Consider the following 6,000-nt stretch of genomic DNA (forward strand, 5'->3'; position numbering starts at 1 on the left):
AGCCCACATGGAGTCCTTAGCAACAGTCTTTGAAGCTTATGGGCTAGATTATCAATGCTGGCAAGCTATGATTGCTCCATGTTCTCTGACTTCACTGGCCCAGACTCTAATTGGTCCATTTCTTCTATGATGTCACTATGATGGGTTGTGATAGCTCCGTTTTGAGAGGTCATGCAGGGTATATAGGAAGCCACTGTGCTCCAACCTATGTCAGTTAACACATCTAGGAGCTCTTGATTGGTGAAACGCTGGACTGATTCAAACAAAATTCATTATTTTTCTGATTTTAGGGGGATGAGTTGTCGTTTGGTTTTGCTATTTCTTTTTTTTTCTGGGTTTCCATTATTTTATTTAGTTGATTTTAGGTAGACTTGCTACCCACCATCATAGCAGAAGAATGGAAGAATACAAAGAATCATCCTCCATATTCTTGAATGAAGAGATCATCAATCAATACCAGATGAAAGAGCTCATCGACCATGATACCAATAGACAAGTGAAGCTGGCCATCCACACCTCACACACATGGAAGTGGCAGATAAAATACTCCTGAAGGGATGAAAGGTGACCACTTGTTGTTTGTTCCCGTCTAGCAAAGCAACACGTGGTGGTAATCCAAACATCTGGTTGATTGTGTGCCTTTATAAGACCTGCAAATCCTTAGCTAGGGGCTCTCCTCCTATGCTCCACTGTGTCGAAGTGTAGGACAAGGCCCAAGCTGCAGCCCATTTAAATAAAAAAAGCAGTAGAGTCTGACTCTCGGTTGTTTTTTTTGCTGGGAGTGTCCTGCAACCATGGCATAACATATTAGTGGGACTCATCTCGGATACCCCCCAAAGACCCCCGAGACCTCAGACTCCAAAGGTAAAACAGGGCTGTCTTTGTTAATTTGTCTTGTCCTCTCATTTGTCTGTTTTACTTTCATTTTCCCTTGTGAGGATATCCCCTCAAATTTGTAAAGGGTTGTCAAAGTGGACCCACTTGCACGACAACCCTGGAGGAACTGGGAGACATCCCAGATCCTCTTCTGGGGAGGGGGTAACCCTGCTGTGTGGAGCAGGGGTCCTTGGAAGCCCACTGTGTGGGGCGGGGTCCTTGGAACCCCGCTGTGGGGCGGGGGGGTCCTTGGAACCTTGGCATGTGAATTGTGGGGTGAGGATTGGTTTGGTGTTGGGCCGGAACTGACCAAGAGAGCCTCCTAACAGAGGCCCAACTCGCCCACCATGGGACTGCTCCTTCTGCTGTGGGGCATGGGTATGGAACCCTGCCATGACAGGAGTCAGCAGACCAATTTGGGAGATCTCCACTTTGTAAGCTTTTTTTTTTTGTAACTGTCAGGCCTGCATGTGTTTTGTTTGTGCTGTTTATTGTTTTTTGGACTTTATGACTGACAGGACTGGAAACCATGGGCAACACTCCATCTAGCCTCCTAGACTTACAAAAAGAAACTAAGAAAGAGGAAAAGAAAGTGTACCCCTGTTTTTTCAGGGAGATAACTTGGAAGAAGAAATGTTTCCTCACCCATGCTCCCCTTCCCAGGTTCCTTTTGCAGAACCTGAGAATTATCAAGAGGAGGAGGGAGCTATAGAACACTTGGCACCTGCCCTTAAAGTTTTTGAGGGGCCAGTCACTCAACGCTGCAGTGGAATCACCCCCCATCTAATGCAGCTGATTTTTCCTTACATGCCATAGGTACTGTGGATGTGAATGGTCAACAGCAACCCAATAGTGTCCATTTTCTACCAGTGATCTATAAAATTGGTGCATCCAAAATGCCCCCTTTACTGAGAAACCCCAGGATTTAATTCGTTTGCTTGAAACTATTCTCTTTACTCATCAACCCACTTGGGATGATTGCAGTCAGCTTTTACAGGTTCTTTTTACCACTGAAGAGAGAGAACGTATCTGAGAGGCGGCCCAGAAACATATCCGTGGCCCCACAGGAGAGCCCATCAAGGATCCTGCCCTGATCGCTGCCTATTTTCCTGAGATCCAACCAACATGGGACTACAATATAGTTGAAGGTAGGGAGTGACTCCTCATCTACCGCCAAGCTCTGTTGGCAGGTCTCAAAGCAGCGGCTTGCCAACCTACTAATATGGCCAAGGTTTATGATGTAAGACAGGGAGTAAGTGAAAGTCCAGCAGCATATCTTGAGCGTCTCATGGAAGCTTTTAGTCAATATACCCCATATGAACTTGAGACCAGGAGTCGACACAGATGATTATGTTTGCCTATATAGATCAAGCTGCACCAGACATAAAGTTGCAGGCTCTAGACAGCCTTGGTGAAAAGTCTATTAGGGATCTAGTAGCCACAGCAGAAAAGGTTTACAATAAGAGAAACAGAGGAGCAAAGTCAGGAAAGGAAGGGCAGAGAACGTAAAATGGAGCATGAAAAGAGAAACTGGGCCAAGGAAAATATGACAGATTTGTTGGACTCGCCACTATCGCATGCTGAGCATACCAGGTTCACAGATGGCAGCAGTTTCATTCGAGATGGAAAAAGGTACGCGGGCCCAAAAGTCACCACGGACACTGTAATAGTGTGGGTAGAAGCACTGCACCAGAGAACATCTGCACAAAGAGCAGAGCTAGTGGCACTAACAAAAGCCCTACAAATGGGAAAAGGGGAGAGACTAAACATTTACACAGACAGTCGGTATGCTTTTGCCACCATGCATGTCCATGGAGCCATTTACCAAGAGAGGGGACTGCTGACAGCTGAGGGAAAGACTATTAAAAACAAACAAGAAATTTTAAGCCTCATCTGGGCCTTAGGGGAAACAGCAAATATTGCCATTATGCACTGCCCTGACTATCAAAAGGGAACTGATTCAATAACCAAAGGAAATAACTTGGCTGATCAGGCAGCTAAGGAGGCAGCCCTCCAGCCCAGAGCAGAAGTAGTGACACTAGTAGACCCAGGGCCACAAGCTTTGCCTCCTGAGCCTCAGTATTCCCGAGAAGAATTGGAGTGGATAAAGAAAATTCCCAAGGCCTATAAACCCCCTGGCAGAGAAGGAAACAAAGACTGGTGGAAAACTGGTGAGGGGAAACTTACCTTGCCAAAAAGATTGGGCAAGGGGATTCTTAAGAGAATCCATCGGGTCTCTCACATGGGAACCTGAAGAATGCAGGACTTGCTCCGACACTCAGAAGTAAAAATTAGTCAAGGGAACCAACTCATTGAGGACATTGTTAAAAATTGTAAAGCCTGTCAGCTCACCAATGCCCCCAATCAGCCGGTTACAAAAGGAGCTTGCCTCCATGGAGATAGGCCAGGTGTGTATTGGGAAGTAGACTTCACAGAAATTAAAACTGGAAAATTTGGATATAAAAATTTGCTAGTTTTTGTAGACACCTTTTTCAGTATGGGTTGAAGCCTACCCAACAAAGCATGAGACCACAAACGTCGTGGCTAAGAAGATCCTGGAAGAAACTTTACCCAGGTATGGCTTCTCATCCCCCAATGGATCAGACAATGGACCGGCCTTTGTCTCAAAAGTAAGTCAGCAAATAGCCGTGGCATTGGGGACGGATTGGAAATTGCACTGTTCTTATAGACCCCAGAGTTCAGGGAATGAATCGGACTCTAAAAGAGACCTTAACTAAATTGGCCTTGGAGACTGGTGCAGACTGGGTATCTCTCCTTCCTTTTGCCTTGTTTAGAATAAGAAATTCACCCTATCGGCTTGTCTTTAATTGCTTGCTAATTTGGATGATACAAATTTCTGTGTAAGCTTGACTATTTACAGCTGGTGCATAAGAGTATGTGGCCCCAGCTTAGAGCATTATATGATTCTGCTTCTATTCCTACCCCACATTTGTTTAAACCAGGGGACTAGGTGTTTGTTCGAAGGCACAACTTGCGATCTCAGGAACCACGATTGAAGGGACCTTACATGGTGCTACTGGCTACACCCACTGCCCTTAAGGCGGATGGCATTGCTGTTTCGATCCACTGCTCCCATGCCAGACCAGCTGACCCCTTTTCCCTGGATGACCATGGGGAAACATGGGAAGTCTCCAAGCATCCTACCCAATCCCTCCGCATATGCCTCAAGAAAAGAAAAATGGGCTGATTGTTATTGGTATACTCATTCAAGATTAAGTGCTGTTGAAGTTTAGTTTTGGGCCAGAGCCACAAGATTGTGGCTCAGGACCATAAATCAAGGGGGAGGGGGGAAATGAAAGGTTAAAGTTTGAGACAGTGACCACTTGTTGCATGTTTCTGTCTAGCAAAGCAACACACGGTGGTAATCCAAACACCTGATTGATTGTGTGCCTTTATAAGACCTGCAAATCCTTAGCTTGGGGGTCTCCTCCTAGGCTCAGCTGTGTCAGAGTGTAGGACTAGGCCCAAGCTGTAGCCCGTTTAAATAAAACAGCTGTAGAGTCTGACTCTCGGTAGTCTTCTTGAGGGGCGTGGGGGGGGGGGATCCTGCGACCATGGCCTAACAGCGAGAGTCCTCCAGTCATCAGTTAAAGAATGAGGTGGACATTTTTAAGAAGGTATGACACAAACACACCATCAGGTTGTACCAGGTGATGGAGAAGGAAGAGTATGTATATCTCATCAATGGAACTGGCCAGTAGGGGATACCTTCTGGGGTGGATCTCAAAATCCTGCCGCCTATATGAGGATGAAACCAAGAGGCTCTTCACACAAATTGTAAGTGCTGTTCACTACCCACACCAGAACAGAATCACACACTGAGACCTTAATTCCAACAATACTCTGTTGGATACCAAAGGCAATATCAAAGTCAGTGGTTTTATCTGAGCATCTGGTTCACCCTGGGGCAGTTGCTATCAAATGTATGTGCTGCTGTGCTATTCCACCCCCCTAAATTTTCCTGGAGGAAAGAAATGATGGCCGGGTGCCAGTGGCTCACTCCTATGATCCTAGCTATTCAAGAGGCTGAGGTCTGAGGATCAGGGTTCAAAGCCAGCCCAGGCTGGCTCTATCATCTGACCAGACTCATACTGATACCAAAGACTAATTTGAGGTGGAGATGGCAGTGGATAGAGATGGCTAGCAAATAGTTACAAATCTTCTCAGAATAAGCTGCTGAATGTGGGCCCAGGAACAGAGCAGTTCCAGACAAAGGGGAGAAGAACCCTAAGAGATATCAAAGATAATTTCACTTGAAAGCCAGAAGGCCCTGTTATTGAGATGGGAGAGATTTGTAGGTGGTGTACTAAAAAAAAGAGTTGTAAGTGGGATCCACGAATTGAGATCAAAACACTGTTTGCCTAGCAAAACCCTCAGTCCAGCCAAGAATACAAGTGCATCAACTGCCTTAGATTTCCTCAGGAGGGATTCCAGCCACGGGGCACCTTGTACTGCAGTGTAAACTGAATGTTGTGGTTATCAAAGCATGTAATTTTTGTGCATACAAAAACTACTTTAATTACACTTAAACTACAGCCTAGTCATTAAAATTTTTGTTTGATTTATTTATTCTATGTTATTTAAGATGCAGTCTCATTATGTAGCCAAATCTGATCTTAACTTCATAATTCTACTGCTTAGTCTCCCAAGTGTTGTGATTACAGGTGTGTCCCTCTTTGTTGTCCATCATATTTTATCTGCATGCTTACTTAACTTTCAATACTTTATTTTATCCCTTGGCAGTACTGCGGTTTTGATTCAGAGGCTGGTGCTGGGCAACCTAGTGCTCTACCCCTTGACCCCTGCCCCTGGCCTTACTCTTCATTTTACTTTAGATTAGCTCTTATTGTATTATTTTTTGTATTGTATTGTATGTGCTTTGGTCAGAATCAGACTATGATTGTAATGTATTTTCCTGCTGAGAAGCTTTTTTGTCCTTTTTTATTTTTTGTAAATATAATTTTCCTTCTTAATAAAAAGAAGGTACACAGAGGTGTTACATTTATAGAAGTCATTTTAAAATTCAAAACCTTATTTTAGAAGAGTAAAAATGCATATAATCACTAAATTTTATCTCTAGAAAAAATGGCTACTAGATTAAAT

Source organism: Dipodomys merriami, unplaced genomic scaffold, assembly GCF_024711535.1.
Source record: "Dipodomys merriami isolate MVZ:Mamm:240054 unplaced genomic scaffold, mDipMer1.0.p SCAF_61, whole genome shotgun sequence".
Classification (NCBI taxonomy): Eukaryota; Metazoa; Chordata; class Mammalia; order Rodentia; family Heteromyidae; genus Dipodomys; species Dipodomys merriami.